This window comes from Oryx dammah, unplaced genomic scaffold (assembly GCF_014754425.2).
Source record: "Oryx dammah isolate SB20612 unplaced genomic scaffold, SCBI_Odam_1.1 HiC_scaffold_5, whole genome shotgun sequence".
Classification (NCBI taxonomy): Eukaryota; Metazoa; Chordata; class Mammalia; order Artiodactyla; family Bovidae; genus Oryx; species Oryx dammah.
The window spans coordinates 80,792,635-80,811,083 of NW_024070189.1; positions in this window are offsets into that span (position 1 = coordinate 80,792,635).

The window sequence follows — 18,449 nt, forward strand, 5'->3', positions numbered from 1 at the left end:
GACCGGTTTGATACCCTTGCAGTCTAAGGGACTCTCAAGAGTCTGCTCCAACACCACAATTTGAAAGCATCAGTTCTTTGGTGCTCAGTCTTCTTTATGATCCAGTTCTCACATCTGGGCTTCCCTAGTAGCTCAGACGGTAAAGCATCTGCCTGCAATGCTGGAGACCCGGGTTCAGTCCCTGCGTTGGGAAGACCCCCTGGAGAAGGGAATGGCAACCCATTCTAGTACTCTTGCCTGGAAAATTCTGGGGACTGAGGAGCCTGGTAGGCTACAGTCCATGAGGTCACAAAGAGTCGGACACGACAGAGTGACTTCATTTCACTTTTCTCACATCTGTACATGACTACAAGAAAAACCATAGCTTTGATTATATGGACCTTTGTTGGCAAAGTGATGTCTCTGTTTTTTTAATACACCATCTAGGTTTATCATAGCTTCCCTTCCAAGGAGCAAGCGACTTTTAATTTTATGGCTGCAGTCACTGTCCACAGTGATTTTGGAGCCCAAGAAAATAAAATCTGTTACTGCTTCCACTTTTTCCCTTTCAATTTGCCATGAAGTGATGGGACCGGATGCCATAATCTCATTTTTTTCAATGTTGAATTTTAAGCAAGCTTTTTCCACTCTCCTTTTTCACCCTCATCAGGAGGCTCTTTCGTTCCTCTTCACTTTCTGCCATCAGACCATAACTAACTACAAAAGAGTGAACAAAGGATATCCCTCTCTGGGAAAAAAAAATGTCTATCAGGTCAATGATTTCTAAACACATCTTTCTTCATCAACATTTTAATCTCTTTAAATTGCTAGTGAGAAGGTCTTTAGCATATCCAGTTAGTGATTCTTACTTCTTGGGTTGTAATTCAAAAAGTAGTAGTGCCTCTGATTGCTCAGAAGAGACTTTGGAAAGAACACCTACAATGTGATTTAAAAATAAACAGCATCTTTTTACTGTGGTCTCTGTCTGGTATTGAGACATATCTGTCACTGGACTGACGATGAGAACAGCATGAAGCTGACTTCTAAAGGGAACTGAACAACTTTCTGTTGAATTCTCCTTTTCTGTGTCAACAAAACTCTCTGGTCATCCACAGTTCTTCATTTCAAGAAATGGGACACATGTGAGACTTGGCGGTTTTTGGAGAAACCAGAAAAGAAATGAGTCCGAGAATGTGAGTCAGGCACCAGCACTGGTCCCCTCGTGGGCCTCAGGGTTTTCATTAATCAGGCAATGACTCCACAGGGCAGTGCTCCACTGTGACTCTGAATAAAAGGTTCTAAACACTCGGCCTCTGCAGTAGCCAATCCAAAGCCTGATACTGGACCATATTGAACTGAAAATTTCTCAGCCCCACTCTGCACCTCAGAAACATCAGGGGCCATATAAAAGAGAAAGAGAAAGAAGGGAAAGGAAGGGAATAGTATACATGTGACGAAAAAATGCAAACCAGGCAAAAAAGTGCACAGTGAAATAATGTTCTCTCCCAACTCAGTCTTCAGTGCTCCAAGCTCCAATTCTTTCATCTGGGATTCAAAATATATAGATACCCAGTCCTGAATCAGTATCTCAGGCACATATATGTTTAACACACTGCCCAGATGATCTTGTTGCTCAGTCAGAGTAAGAAACACTGACCTTGACAGTGATCACACTTCGAGGATCTCCTGCTGTAGCGGTACATGTTTATGATGCATGGCCTTAGACATCAGTTGAGAGCAGAGGGCATCAGAATCTCGCATGCACTTGTTAGGGAGAATTTTGCACTATTTGTTTAAGAGGCAGTATAGTAGAGTCCAAACAAAGCAACACAACAATAAAGTAAACCTTCTGCCTGGGACTTAAGGGAAGAAACCCAGGACTTCCCTGGTGGTACAGTGGATAAGAATCCACCTGCCAATGCAGGGGACATGGGTTCAATCCCTGGTCCAGAAGGATTCCACATACCGCAGGGCAACTAAGCCCGTGGGCCACAACTACTGAGGCCGCATGTTCCAACTACTGAAGTCCTTGCTTTGTGACAACAGAAGGCACTGCAATGAAGAGTAGCCCCTACTTGCTGCAACTAGAGAAAGCCCTCTCAAAGCAGTGAAGACCCAGCACAACCAAAAATAAATAAGTGGTAAAGTCCAGATCTGACTTTGCCAGTAACTCCCTGTGTGACTGGCTCTCAGAAATTTGTACATTTCACCCTTCTAATTATTTATAGGTTGGTGGCCTACCCTGAACTTATTCATATTTTTTTCTTCTTGATCAATTTTAGTTTTTGTTCAAGTGTCTAAGCCCTCGACAAAAGCCAACTCCCGCAGAGCACAGGGCAAAGCCTGACTGGTCCTTCCCTCTTCAGGAATGAGTATGTGACCCAAATCCAGTTAATCTAAAGTGAAGACAGACTGATGAGAGGCTTCTGAACTGTGAGAAGCCTTTTAATAGGTGGGAGCAAAGCTGACTCCATGCTGGATCTGTTTGTTTTACTTTAACCTGTGCACTGCAATCTGTGCTTAGTCATGCTGGCCCTACACCTTTCCTAAAAGAATATTGTCTATAGCCTGAAATATACAGGACAGCTCATTCTCAAGGCTCCGACCTTTAAGAATCCACTCATTCAGAGGCAAAAAGTTGCAGAACAGAAAATAACCTTTGTTTTGTTGGAAGTTTACAGGAACATTGTGACCTTACCTATGTGATTAACTGTAAGAACAAAGGATTCCAACACCAAGAAGTTTGCAAGAACTAACCATGCCCCTCTCTCATCTTGTTTTTCAATATGCTTTGCTGAAACTCTGGGGGAGTTCAGGGTTTGGGGGGGTACACAAGCTACTGAGCCCTTATCCCCTTATACAGCCCTTCAATAAACCTTTCTCTGCTCCAAATTCCAGTTTGTTTGGACTTACTGTGCATCAGGCAGAAGGACTTGCATTGGATAATAGCCTCTTCCTTTCCCCTAACTGTGAACATATTTCTGATGGCTACTATGACCATTCTGTGGAGTGAGCCCTGATGATGAAATGATACTTAGTCAGCAGAGTAGAAAGGCTAGAAAACATAGATCCAGGTCAATACATTGAACCACAGAATCCAACAATGCTGAAGCCCTCACTCTATCCAGACTTCCTGATATGTGAGCCAATAGTTTAAGCAATTGTGAGCTGAGTTTTCTGTTACCTGAAAATTTCCTAAGTAATCCATCTTCTTTCAGTCTAAATCTCTCACTCAAGGCCTTCATTACCTGCTCTCAGATAATTTTTATTAACTTCTTGGCCACTTACCTTGTCTTTATATCTTTTTCAGCTTTATGAACCTTAGATAACTTAGTGATTATTAACTTGCCATTTTTACCAATTCTTCTCTGTCTCCTCTTGACCTGCCACAAATCAGCATTTAGAAGCACTGAAGTATATATATATAATATGCAGCCCAGTTCTTGTTCATTGTGGAAGAATACTTTACCCAGTGACAAGTGGAGAGGGTACTTATCCTCAGATGGTCACCAGCTTTAGAAATCTAGGAGATATTACCAACATTCCTTTCTAACTTTGACTAAGAAAAGGACCATTTGAATCTTAATTCTAAATGAACAAGAAGTAGATTATTCTCTTCATGTGGAATGTAAAGCTTTTTCATACTTGGGAAGGTGGGGGAAGGAAGAAAGAAAGGGAGGGAGGAAGGAATAAACTTTTTTCTAATCTTAAATACCAGGATGCTTTCATATACAACTTCAGTTAAATCTTACAACAAGCCTGCAAGGTAGGTTTATTTCCACTTATATACGGGGCAACTGAAGTTTAGAGCAGTAATTTTCTCAAGGCTACTCAAGTGCATGTCAGAACCAGATTCACACCAAAGACTCTACAATTCCAAAGCCATACATTTTCTATACCTTAAACATTTTTAGCCCCTTATCTACCCTCTAGAAAGGTTTCTGGACTTTGGAATCCCCCCAGACCATTTCTTTGCTGAGCAGGTGGTGGGCATCACCGGGTAGCCTTCTGGCATTGGGCTCTCTGGGCTTCCTTCCCTGGATACCTCCTGTGCTCATCCTCAGGCCCCTTGTGTCTGGCTGCCCTTCTCCCGTGACTGTTGTAAATTCAAGGTCACTGAATAAATGGCTGATAATGAGGCCGTGTCTCCTGTCACATATTTCCCTGGCTTGATTCCTCTGTGACACTTTGGTGGCCTCGTGGTCATCATATGTGAAATAAGAGCCCCGGCTGTAGCCACCAACTGGTCTTGTGGATCTCTGCTATTTACTGAGCCATTTACAGATACTTACTATGCTGTTTCTATTCTGCACGTGTTCTCTGAAGCAATCTGTCCCAGCTCTTCGTGAAGCTTGCCATAGCACCCGGGTACCTACATTTACAGTTCAGTTCAGTCGCTCAGTCATACCTGACTTTTTGCGACTCCATGAACTGCAGCATGCCAGGCCTCCCTGTCCATCACCAACTCCCAGAGTTTACCCAAACTCATGTCCATTGAGTCGGTGATGCCATCTAACCATTTCATCCTCCATCTTGCCTTTCCCCTCCTGCCTTCAATCTTTCCCAACATCAGGATCTTTTCAAATGAGTCAGCTTTTCACATCAGGTGGGCAAAATATTAAGAGTTTCAGCTTCAACATCAGGCTTAGAGTATGAGGATACCTTGAGCAGACTGGGACTGCCCCTTTTCCAGCATTATCCCCAATCATTATGTCAGAGCAGCGTGATAAAATGGAGAGAGAATGGATGGGAAGAAATATTGCAAGAAAGAAAGGAAAAAAAAGAGACAGGGAGACAGGAAGAGCTGGACTGGTTGCACTGATGGAAATGCTGATAAGATTTGTACAAATTCTACCTGCATAGAGGTTGCTGTGGCTTAGTAATGTTGCTATCAACACTTCTAAAAACTTTATTTAGAGGAGAATAGCTTAAGAAGATTGGAAATCAACACAAAGACACTGCCAGGGTTATTCTTTGGTGTGCTGATGTTCATTCTTCTTACTGAAGCAACTAACTGAAGAGAATCCTAATGGCCTGGTCTCTCCTGCCATCCCACCACCTCCTGTAATTTGAGGGGAAAGGAAGAAGGAAAAAACGGATTCCCAGATTTCGTGATTGTTTCTTGTCTGTCAGGAATTTTCATATTTGAACCTCAATTGTTCATCACAAAACCTCTTCAGTGAGGGGAGATGGAAATTATTATCTCTGTTTTCTTTTTTTAGTAGGTAACTGAGGTTTAGACAGTTTCAGTGATGTTCCCTATCATCACTAGCGAGTGACTAAGTGGAGATTTGAACTTGCTCTTGTACCAGTTTCTTTACAATTTAATCCACACAGCATTTGTACAAAGTCTGTACCATTCTCTAACAGTTCCAGAGGCCAGACTGTCAAACCAAGGTGTCAGCAGGGTCATGTTCCTTTCAAAGGCTCTGGGCGGGGGGTGATCCTTCCTGCCTCTTCTAGCTCCTGGTGGTTCCTGGTGTTTCTTGACTGGTGGTAGCATAACTCTAATCTCTGCCTCCGTTTTCCTATGGCTGTCTTCCCTGTGTCTCTCTGTGTCTTTTTCTATCCCTTTAAGGACTCTTTCATTGATTTAGGGCCTACCCTAATCCACTAGAATCTCATTTTGATTCTTCCCTTAACTATTTCTGCAAGGACTTTATTTCCAAATACCACATTCTGAGGTTCCAGGTGGACATGCATTTTTGAGGGACACTACTCATTATAGCAGGTCAGGAAATAGTATGCTTAAGATCACACAGTGGGACTTCCCTAGTGGTCCAGTGGTTAAGACTTCATGCTCCCGGTGCAGGGAGCCCGGGTTTGATCCCTGGTCAGGGAATTAGATCTCATATGCTGCAAACTAAAAAAAAGAATCCTGCATGCTACAACTAAGACCTGGCACAGCCAAAGAAATAAATATTAAAAAAAGAAAATCACACAGCTATATGGGCTTAAGATCTAGTTACCAACTATACTTATTTAATACCAAGTCTTGTTTATAAGAAGTTTAGAGGCAACCTTTAGGGGTTCACATAGTTAAGTGGTAGACTTTGTGAGGGGGTCAAGGGCTTGTAATAGCAGGTAGAAAGGAAAGCAGGAGAAACAATTTATTACAGTGAATATGGCTCGGTTTGAGGTCCCCTGCCTAATAGGTGTGGTGGTATAGAAATTACAAAAGCCACATGAACATTTTTGGTGACCAGCTAGAAGAATCCTATCTTAAGGGCTCTGTTGGACAAGAATTGATAAAGTGAGAGCATGTCACATAGAATAACACGTGGTGTGAAGAATGACAAGATAGAACAACAAAGATGATAGGGACAAGTTCTCTGATGACAGAGAACTTAATGTTCAGACAACAAAAGAAAAAGCTCCCAAGAATTTACAGGCTTTTTAAGTGAGAGTAGGAGATTTTTTAATGAATTAATTAAAACTACATTCTGGGATGTTCTTAAGTGCTTGAAAAGTATAACCATAAAGATTAGGAATTTCTTTTTTGGGTGTGCTTCTTTAGTTGAGATACATCTGAAAAAGTGGTCTAACTCTGGTCATGGATTTATAAACGTGATGTAAAGATTAAATGGTGTGTGTTTCGTCACTAAGGTGTATCTGACTCTTTGAGACCCTATGGACTGTAGTCTGCCAGGCTCTTCTGTCTGTGGAATTAGCCCAGGCAAGAATACTGGTGTGGTTTGCCATTTCCTTCTCCATGGGATCTTCCCAACTGAGGGATCCAACCTGTGTCTCCTACACGGGCAGGTGGGTTCTTTATCCCTGAGCCACCAGAGAAGACCCAAAGATAAAGTAGTAAAAAATTCTGAACATTGTGTTGGAGGTTTTATATCTTCTACATATTATACAATTCTTGAGGCAGCGGAGAAGGGGAAGCATAATTCGAATCAGTTCAGTTCAGTCACTTAGTCGTGTCTGACTCTTTGCGACCCCATGGACTGCAGCACACCAGGCTTCCCTGTCCATCAGCAAGTCTGGGAGCTTGCTCAGACTCATGTCCATCGAGTCAGCAATGCCAACTCGATGGACATGATTTGAATACTAGGAGGTAAAAAGATCAAGGAAAAGTCAGAAATAGGGGAGAGTTTGGGCACCCAAGTAATCTAGTGAATGAAAAGTGCAGACAAAAAAATCTAATAACTTGGAAATCAGATTTACAGTGGTGGGTGAATTAAATCTAAACTTCAAAAGCAGTCTTTAGACTCTCTTGGTAAATAGATTTTTCTTTGACTTCCTCATACACTTCCTTTTCTTGATAAGCTGCAACATTTTTATTATAGAATGGTTAAGTGCTCCATTTGGGGCATCCACTACTAGGCAGGTTATTGAAATCAAACAAAATGAACATTAATACACTTATTTCAAAAGAGGAGGATGAGGGCCTCATGGATATGTCTACTTGTGAAGCTAAGAGGGAAAATATATTTTTCCTTAAGACTGTTACTTCAACAAAGAAGAAACTAGATTATCAATTGAAAGTCTGAGTTCATCTAAGTAGCATGAAGTAGGAGAATTCATTTTGTCCTTTTTGTACCCTATCTCTGACTGTGCCCAGCCATTGCTGGAGATTTCTGGGTGTCTTGAAATGTTCTTAGTGTTTTGAAAATGGTGCTGAATTCTTTTCCTTGCCACAGATTTGACAAGTGAAGAATAGAACTTTTTTTTCTCTCATTTTTAGACATAATCTTGCCATCATGTTTAAAAGAAAGATAAAATGTCAGGAACATTTACAAAAGAACACCAAAACAGAGAGGCAAAGCGTGGCAGGACACAGAAGGCATGGATATTGTCATACAGATCGCGGCCACTGCTCCAGCGGCTGATACAGTGTTACTGAGTTTCCTCTCATGCAATGACTGATATCGAACTCATTTATAATAGCCCTGACAGGGCAGAAGCAGAAAAGTACCTCTCCTTTTTTCTTCTGCCACATGTGGTAAGACATAGAGCCCTTCTCATCACCACAGTCATCTGTTTGCAGAGAGGTTAAGAATGTGAGTGGGAGAATAAATGCTGAGCATCCCAAATTACCTTGTTCTCTGGGAGACTTCATCAAAACCCAACAGAATCTGTATGGAGGCTTCCAAATCTGCCTGTTCTAAGCTCCCACGGATGTTTTCTCTTGGCACAGATAATAAGGATCTAGGATTAAATGTTACCATTTAATAATTAATACCATTCAAACTGTCCCTTCTGTTGAAAGTTGGTACTGGGGCATAACTACTGATGTGCTGACATCCTGGGACACCATGCCTGCTGATTTCCATGTTATTGTAACATTATATTCAGGATAAAAGTACTTTAATTTCCCAAGATGTAATAATTGTAGTTTTCATAAAACAGACCGTATGTTGGATTCTGTTCACAAATCCACAATTTGTAATACTTATATATAAAAATTGGCAATTGATTTCCTTCAAAAAAATGAAGGATATAGATTCTCTAACATCGTCCTGAATATTTCAATTGTGAAATCTGCTTTTTTCATGTATATAAGAGCATAGTACACAGAATTATATAAGACAGTGCCTGTTTCTGAACTTGGAATTATCTTCCTCTTCTTTTAAATCACACTACACATCTAGAAAATGGTAACATTTGGGAAATCTGAGTAAGAGGTATCCAGGTAATCTCTGTAGTATTCTCTCTCAACTCTCCTGTAATTCTGAAATTACGTCTGTGAAATAGTTAAAAAAAAAAAAAAACCCACTGGAAAAAACAAAACCCACTGGAACTATATCTGAACTAGCTTGACACACTCTTTTTAAATAAGCTGAATCTTCTGTTTTATCTCCAAAGGGAGTAACTGAAGTAAATCCATCCTTTTGTATACAAAAAACATTTAGATTAAAGGTTCTACCCTAGTACCTATAGAAACATGAAGTAACAGATATGTTTGGTGTATAACTAACAAGGTCACAGGCTGTTCAGCTGCTGGAGCAAACTCGATTAAGACCGTGATAATCTTCTGAAAGATTGTAATTTATCTCCATTTGAAGGGCATTATCTTAGTTCTTCAGCTATCACAGGGAGCAAGGTTAACAAATATTCAGCGATGAATTTTTGAAAGCTGTAGTCAGATCTTGTTCTCTTAAACCGTTCTAAAGGGCTGTCAGAAGGCAGTGAAATAAAAATTGTCAGATCTGTACACAGACGTACTTAATGGCTGTTATCTGAGAAAGTGGTTTATGACTCATACAGTCACTACCTTTACTTAAGCAATTTCTCGTTTGCCTTATATTGAAGACAATCTGTTCCCATTGCTCACGTGGGAGAGATTACCACAAAAGGCTCTTGTTTACTTCAAATAAGAAGCTATGAGACATAAAATCCACCCAGAGGGGATCTGTACTTTCAAAACAGTCTCACAATTTTGCTAAGGGTCAGCATTACCAAGAATCTTCTTACTAAATATACTTTACTTTAAATATGGATTTTGGAGCCTATAAATGACCTTGAATATTTCAAGTGAGGTTCATTATTTTTAAGAAGGATGGGAGGAAGAACAAAAATCATTGAGCATCACCTATGTGCTAGAGGCTCTGCTTGGTAAACAGGTTATTCTCATTGAATTTTTGCAAAAACCCCACAAACTTTGTCCTCTTTACATCTTACAGATTCGCACATCTAAGCATGGAGAGATAAAGTTCACAGCACTTGTTCACAGAGTAAGTCACTGGGAACTGAATCAGGAAAAGATTCACCGAAAGGTCATATCTTTCTACTATATTCATATCTACAACTCTTTTTCAAATGTTTTGCATAGTTTCTGCCTCGTCATGTGCCCAAGTGATTGATTTTTTTTCCCCCCTCTATGTTGGGGCCAGTTTCTTTGAGGTGGACTATTGCTACTATTGTAATATACTAGGCATGAAAACCCTCAGTAATACAGAGTAATATAGCCTCACATAGTTTCAAGAAGGGGGAAGTGGGATCGGGTAGGCAGGGGGAGGAAAAACTGCTAAGCCCTCTCCAGTGTCTCATTTATTTAGAATGCATTGTAACATTAGGACTCATTCTAACAGAGAAGAACAAACCTGACTCCATACTGGATCTAGGTCCTTAGTGCTAACCTTTGTGTTCTGCTATCTGCGCTTAGTCATGCTGACTCTGTACTTTTTGTAAAAGACCGTTGCCTACACCCTGAAATGTACAGGGATAGTCCACCCCATTCCAGTACTCTTGCCTGGAAAATCCCATGGATGGAGGAGCCTGGTAGGCTGCAGTCCATGGGGTCGGACACGACTGAGCGACTTCACTTTCACTTTTCACTTTCACGCATTGGAGAAGGAAATGGCAACCCACTCCAGTGTTCTTGCCTGGAGAATCCCAGGGATGGGGGAGCCTGGTGGGCTGCCATCTATGGGGTCACACAGAGTTGGACACGACTGAAGCGACTTAGCAGCAGCAGCAGCAGTCCAATCTCAAGGCTCTCACCTTCAAAGGTATAATACTTTCCCATTTTTATAGTGATTAAAAAGTTGCAGAACACAAAATAACAATTGTCTTCTTGGAGGTTTATAGGAACATTATTACCAGATCTACCAAGACAGCTACAGGAACAAAGGATTCCTGCACCAATAACTTTATAACAAACAGTCACATCCCTTCCTTTTTTAGTATAAATTTAGAAGCCTGAATTGCATCCTGGGTAAGAAGGTTCTTTGGGACACTGGTCTACCATCTTCTTGGTCTGCTGGCTTTCTGAATGAAGTTGCTGTTCCTTGCCCCAACACCTCAGCTCTTGATTTATTGGACTGTTATATGGTGAGCAATATGGGCTTGGACTTGGTAACACCACTAGCTTTCAAATACTACTTTATGAAAGTAAACTTGCCACTGATATACTTGAAGGTGATGGCAAGAGAAGAGGGATAAAACAAGGATAGTGCAAGAGAAATCCAATTCAACTTTCTATAAGAAGTGTTGTGGGCACATGCTTCATTTTCAGCTTCTTAGCTGTCCACAAAGGCTACCACATAACTAGGCCCAGTCCTCTCTGCAGAGGAAAGAGACTAGGAGGGCCTCACTTTTTTGATGGCCCTGGTATAATTTTAAAGATGAAGAAGGGTCAAAACAGGCTTAAAAACCTTAAAGTGTATTTAGAGACTTATATTTAATGCTTTTAATGTTCACATTTAATGCTTCTGCCTTCAAAATATTAAATGCATATCCTATTTATGCAACTCACCAGGATTAAAAATATTTTTAGTCACAGGTGGTGTGGTCTAGTAATATGACATATGCTTAAAGTAATGTGATGGTAACAGTCATATAACTGCATACATTTGTCAAAATTCACTAAATGAACGCTTAAAAACAGTGATTTTTTAAAAAAAATATAAAAACTGTCTTAATAGTCTTGATTTTCTTTAAAAGGGCTGCCATCTTGTCAGTATATTCCTGTGACTGTATAACCTTATTTGAAGATATTGCTAAAAGCTTATGTTTGATTCCTGTGAAGAGTGTGAAATCCAGGCAGGGTCTGATTGTTTTTCTGAAATGCAAAGAGTAGGAGGACTCATCTGGCTGATTTGGGATAGAAACCCAGTGCCTAGTAGAGTATCAGGCATGTGCCAGTGTGGGCCTCATTTTTGCTAATTGATGAAATACATGAACATCCCTGCTACTCCAGGAGGGCATAGGCCCTGGTGGCCCTGTTAGCTCCAGGTCTTCTTGAACCAAAAGCATTCTACAAACCTGGGTGCCTCTCAGGATCCTAAATATCTTTCAGGTACTGCTGGCATTGGTCATATATTGCTCAGGGCCATCTGGAGCTGTGCCCTCATGTACTTCCGGGGATCTTCCAGACAGTTTAGATCCTCTTTCATCCTAAGAGTAGTCATGGAAATGTTCTAGATACCCATCTTCTTGCCATCCGAGAACTGGATCATAATTTCACCAAATACAAATTGTGTACCTTGAGCCTAGCCTGAAAAAATGAGGAGCAAATTTGATCTACCTTGAAAAACATGTTTATTCCATCATTGTTGCCCCTGTTTAGATAGTGATGAAGAATTGCTTTTGGGGTTCATTTTTTGTTTTCGTTTTGGGGGTTCATTTTGTTTTACTTGCAGAGATATAACTTTACAGTTAATTATTCCTCAAAATAAAGCCCAGGTCTTAAAAACAATGAAAAAATCTTACTATACGTGAGGTCAAGATTTTGACAAAAATAGATAACGCTCCTTTCGATTAGAGAAGTATTTATAGTGCCTCCTTCCTAATAATTTCTATTCCTAGTTATGTATTTATATTACTATGTAAAAGTCATTTGAAGAAACAGCTGTATAAAACTAACAGACTACCACAAACATTAAGGATTTCTCTAGCTATTTATATTTCAGTGTGTAGATGTAGCAATATTATAACTAAATCCTTTCCCCTATGTATGTAAATACCATCAGTTAAGCTATATCAGTCCAGGAAATTGGCTGAAGTCTGTTTTCATCGGTCAACTAAAATTATGTGGGAATAGTGCTTTCCTCTATGAAATTTAGCCAACCTTAGAAATACTTTCATAAATGTTAATTGCCCACCAAATTTCTAAAATCCTCTAAAGTCTCACCTCAATGATTTTGGCACTTTATCTCTGGAAAATATGTCCTGCTCTTTTTATATATCAGAGAGAGATATTTGCTCTGAATTTTCTCCATTTTCAGTCCCAGCATGATGATGGTGTTGGCCTAAGCCAACTCATTTACTGGTAATTTCTCCATAGGGAGGTATCATGGCCACCATGCAGGCTGGGAGCATTCCAACCAGTGGAACCGATTGTTTCTAAGTACTGATTGTTTAGTTTTTAGGGGTTTGGTGAGTTGATTGTTAGTCATTCTTAAAAATTGTTATGTAAATTTACAATTCAGTGAATTATAATGGAAAAGAGGTAATACATCAAAATACCACTTCTGAATTATCTCCTATTAACTATCTTTTTGAGGTTATTTACAAATGATATGTCTGTAAGATGGAAATATAATGATGTGTTATTTCATCTTCTCAACTCCATGTTCAGTGACATTGCCTGGCTAGCTTAAAATTGGCCACCACTGGAATCAATAAAATTATAATTTAGCAGCTACCTACCCGTTCCCTCCCCCATACACTCATCTTTTCCCGACCTTAAGCGTTGTTAAGCATTTATAAACACATTAAGCAGCTTTATATTTAAAGTTAATTGGAGCAGGAAAAAAAAAGCCCAATGACTTTAACCTCTCCCACCATAACATAGGCATTATCATTACACAACCACACAGAAATTATCTGCCCATCCCTTCATTCATTCAATACATATTTACTTAGTGCTGTTATATATAAAAGTTAAAGTGAAGTCACTCAGTCGTGTCCGACTCTTTGCGACCCCGCGGACTGTAGCCCACCAGGCTCCTCCGTCCATGGGATTCTCCAGGCAAGAATACTGGAGTGGGTTGCCAGCACTGTGCTAAACACTGTTGTATGGAAGCAGATATACATTACACAACTCAACATAGAAATGCTTAGTAATGGAATGAACATGTGCTTTGGATTCAAAAGGACCCGGAGTCCGAACCCCACTATGTAGAATGACCCAACTCAGGGCTTTCCCGCAACTACTGGTTTTAGCATCGAAAGTCCTGCATTCCAGGAAACATTCTGCCCCTCAGGAAGTGATTTTCCCTGGACAAATCAAAACATTTGATGCTAAATCTGTGACACTTAATGGTTTTAAAAGCTTAGGCTACATACTTTATCTCTGAGCCTCAGTTTTCCCTTATATAGGGAAAAGAAAGCCAATTTTCAAGACTGGTATGAATATTAGAGTCACATGGGTACCCCATATAGGAGTGTGCCCATATATGTAGGCACTTAGGAAGACTTCTCACATGTGTAATATGCTCAGCAAGAGGTTTTCTGTTATTATTATTCATAATAAAATGCAGAATAAAAAAGGTAAAGAACTTTTTTTTGTAGGAGTTGAGATATAATTGTAAGCTCTAATTGAAGGTTTTAGAATGGTAAGATGAAAGGCAGTGTCTGATTTTGACCATTAGAATGCAAACTATTCTTACCCCATTATCAAACGGTATCCTGCCTTCTGATGCTGCTCCATTATTTTTCAGAATTTGACATACTGATTTTCAGATCCTCTCCAACCATACCATGAAAACCAGGCTCCTCCTTCACACCTCTGAGCTAACTGGCTCAGGGCCTGCTGTTCTTTAATGCCTCCACCCCTCAGAGTAAAGCAGGTATTGAAATTCCGGTCTCTGAAAACAGTCAATAAAATGGTGTGTTCAACTTGCATATTGGTGGAATAAAGTTCACTGGGAAAAAGGAAGGGATAATACCTACACTGCAGATTTTCAGTGAGGCTTAAAAGGTATGAAAAGTTCCCAAACATTAGTAGATACTCAAGAAATGCTAAATCATATTTCCACTTCTGCTCAATTATTTTCCAAAGTCTAAGTAGCCAATAACATGTTAAGCATTGAGTATATTCTTGATATTGTTAAAATGTGAAAGCCTCTCATATAATGATGTTATTAGGCTAGAAAACAAAGGTTCGAAATAAAGATCTTGAAAAGGAAAGAAACATAATGTTTTGTTCTAGGGAGATGAAGAACTCCACAGAAAGGCTGATTAAAATACCCACAGTGGGAATTTAAAACTATAAATGGAATGTAAGTAAAGCATCACTGTTGTTTGAAAGCCTTCGGCATATGTGGGTACAGACAAAATTTTGAATAAATGTTGAAGTAAGACACATATGCAAACATTCATCGATCTGACTGCTTCAAAATAAGGCTTATGCTGTTTACCTCCTTCCTTCGAGGGAAATTACTCTTATTATTCTTATTTTGTGCTTGATACTATAAAATTCTGATAATAGATGCTGAAAGATCACTCTTCCTTTGGGGAACATGTGAGAAAATGGAATGAATCCTTGGAGAAAACCTTTGGTGACAAGTTTGCAGATCTGGTGTCTTAGCTATCCTCCAGGATGGCTTCCAATGATGTTTACCTTCTGGCATTAACATACATCTTTCTGCAGTCTCCTCCCGCTCTGAATCAGATCTGCTCTGTGTGGCCAAGAAGAACTGTACAAGTGACGGTGTGTGATTTCTGAACCTAGGTCATGCAAGAGGGGTTGCCAGATGAAATACTGTATGCCCAGTTAACTATGAATTTCAGAAACCAACAAAAAATTACATAAGTTTCTCCCCAATATTGCATGTACCATATGAACACTATACAATTATCTATTGCTTATCTGAAATATAAATTTAATTGGGTATCCTGTATCTTTATTTGATGAGTCTGGCAGTCCTTCTCTGGGGGGCATTTTATCTTCCATCTTCTTCTATAGGATTGTTCATCATCTCATGAGCATCTTAAGCAGCCTGTGGGCCCATGTGAAGAAGAAATGAGGCCTCCTACCACTGGTCAGCGCCAACTTGCTGCCCAAGTCAGAAAGTCATCCTGGAACCATATTTTTGCTTCATCTATCTCTTTGCCTCATACTGCTCATTTCTGTATGTGCTTAGCTCTAGATTATGGGTTCCATTAAAATAGAGACATGCTTATGTTTGATCCTTATTATGTGAAAGGACCCAATACAGCACAGCGCAGGCACTGGACCAGTTTCAGTTTTTTTTTTTCAAGAGAGTAAAACAGGGCTCTGAGCCTCACTTTTGATATCTGTAGAATGGGATAAAAACAGCGTCCACCATATAGCATTGGGTGAAGAATGAATGAGTTAATAGTCTTGGAAATGTGCATGGCACATAAGAAGCTTTCAGCATACATGGGAAGAGTGTTCCTTTATATAAGCATTTTACTTGTATCATAACCACCTGGAGGATTTGTTAAAACTCTGATTACCAGGCTCCAACCCCCTTAGTTTCTGATTCCAAGGGTCTTGGTGTGGCAGGATGATGCTGATGCTGCTAATTTGGGGACTGAGCCACTGCTTTGGCTTCATGCTTTCGATGACTGTGGCTATGCTGCATGAGCACCTTCTCATTTCTCTTTATAAATGATTCGTGCTGGTTGAGCACAGACCTCAACCCAGGCAGAGCTGCCAAGAGTGTGGAGCCTGATTTCTCTTAGCACAAGGAGGCACAGAAGTCTCTGATTTATTTCTGGCTATAATCAATATCTCTAGACCAAGGGATGCTCTATACCAGCAGGTAGTCTGAAATGGTAGAAAGACAGCAGCCTCTGTTCTAAATTCAGAGATGTGTTCTGTTCAAAACCTACCATTTTTGCAGATACCTGGACCTGGTCTCAGTCTGCCTGAAAGCTACGTGCATACATTCAGCTGAAATCTTCACTATCCTCCAACGTGGGAAGAAATTTTATAGTAAATAGTAAACAATGCTGCCGTGAATCAGAAACAAACATTTTTTTGGTCTCCTAAGTGGCACAGGTCTAAAGCACTAAACAGACAAACCTAAAAGTGTTCCCTGTCATTAACCCCTTTCTAAGACACAAACTCATCCCCCAAAGCAATATAGGAAAGGAAAAACTTTTCTCCTACTCTCTTAGATTCTTTAAATGGGTCCTGTGAATTAAACTAAGAATGACAGAGTAACAGGAGAAAAAGCATACAAATTTTGCCAATATTTTTACATGTATGCTGCTGCTGCTAAGTCACCTCAGTCAGGTCCGACTCTGTCCGACCCCATAGACGGCAGCCCACCGGGCTCCCCCGTCCCTGGGATTCTCCAGGCAAGACCACTGGCGTGGGTTGCCATTTCCTTCTCCAGTGCATGAAAATGAAAGGTGAAAGTGCAGTTGCTCAGTTGTGTCTGACTCTTAGTGACCCCATGGACTGCAGCTTACCAGGCTCCTCCGTCCATAGGATTTTCCAGGCAAGACATGTATGAGGACTTCACAAAAAAGAAATAAAAGCCCAAGGTGGTGGTCAGACTCAGTGGCTTTTTTTTTTCCAGTGACTTATGTGTCATTTTAATAAAGGACAATGAATTTTGGAGAATGATAGACAACAGATAAGAGGGATGCAGTTTGGGCTTCTAGGGGCAGTAAATTTGGGGAAGGTGACTAGGAATGTACGGTGGATAAGGATTATTCTGTAAGACTTGTTATGCAGACTCAAATTGCAACATTAAGAGTCAGAAATTTTTCATTTAAATACACTGTAAATAGCTATCTTTCAATTATTAATGTGTTAGAGCCTTTTCAGTGGTATATGGTCAACAAAATTTTCTTACTTTCATCCTTGATAATTTACACATCCATCTGCCATTCATTCAGACAGCATTTATGAAGCAACTTCTCTGTGTCTTTGTACACATAGTGATTATTTAATAGTGCCTATTTAATCTAAATTATAACGAGTCTCACTAAATACTTCTTATGACCATCAACTTTAACATTTTGTGTTTCTTGGCTTTAAAAATATAAGCCTAATTTTCAATATAGTAAGTAAAGTAAATTTCCCTTCATTGCCATCATTTCTTTAAGAAATAAGGTTTAAAAATGAAAATCTTTGTTCTTAGCAATTATTTATTGTTTGGAAAAAAAATTAGGAACTTCTACAAGGAAAACCAAAAATGTAACTGATGAAAGTAGACAGAAATCTTAATTATGATTTATACTATTTATGAAAATGACCACTTTATGAAATGAAATTTGGTAATCTCTCAATGAATACAGTAATTTAAGCGAATTTTGCATTAAGAATGAATCATAGTAAGAATTTTCTATTGTGACATTGTAAGATTTTAATGGCATTTGTTTTAAAGCAAGTCTGAATAGAATTGGTCAAGTGCCAGAGTTGTTTGTGATGACAAGCTGCTCACAAATTGTTTTGAAAGAAAATACTAAGTACCAGTTTTTTGCTTTTGAAACAAGTTTGTGTAAGTATTAGACATAGTCCAGTATCTGTAAGTCATCTTCTCTGATCATAAACTTAAAAAAAAATCACTTTTCTAGTTTATGCTTTTCAGATCTTTCTAAATTTTCTAACCATTTTCTTTGTGGCAGCAAAGAGTTGAGTCATACATTATTACTATTTTTTATTTTTTTAGGCTGTAGTATGTGGCACGTGGGATCTTAACTCCCCAACCAAAAACTGAACCTGTGTTGCCTGCATTGGGGCCTGGGAGTCTTAACCACTAGACAGGCAGGGAAGTTCAGAGTTATGCATTATTTCTGTTACTGAAACATCACTCCTTCACATGCTTTTATTATGTAAACATGCAATGCTTTGTTGATTGTTGTTGTGTAGTGGCTAAGTTTTGTCCGACTTTTTGCAACCCCATGGACTGTAGCTTGCCAGGCTCCCCTGTCCACAGGATTCTCCAGGCAAGAATATTGGAGTGGGTTGCCATTTCCTTCTCCAACTTTGTTGATTGGTTTAAGCTTTTTAGTTCTTCCCACTGGTAATAAAAATATGATTTTTACTTCCTTGGGCTCCACATTGATTTAACAAAGATAACTGCTGTTAAAAT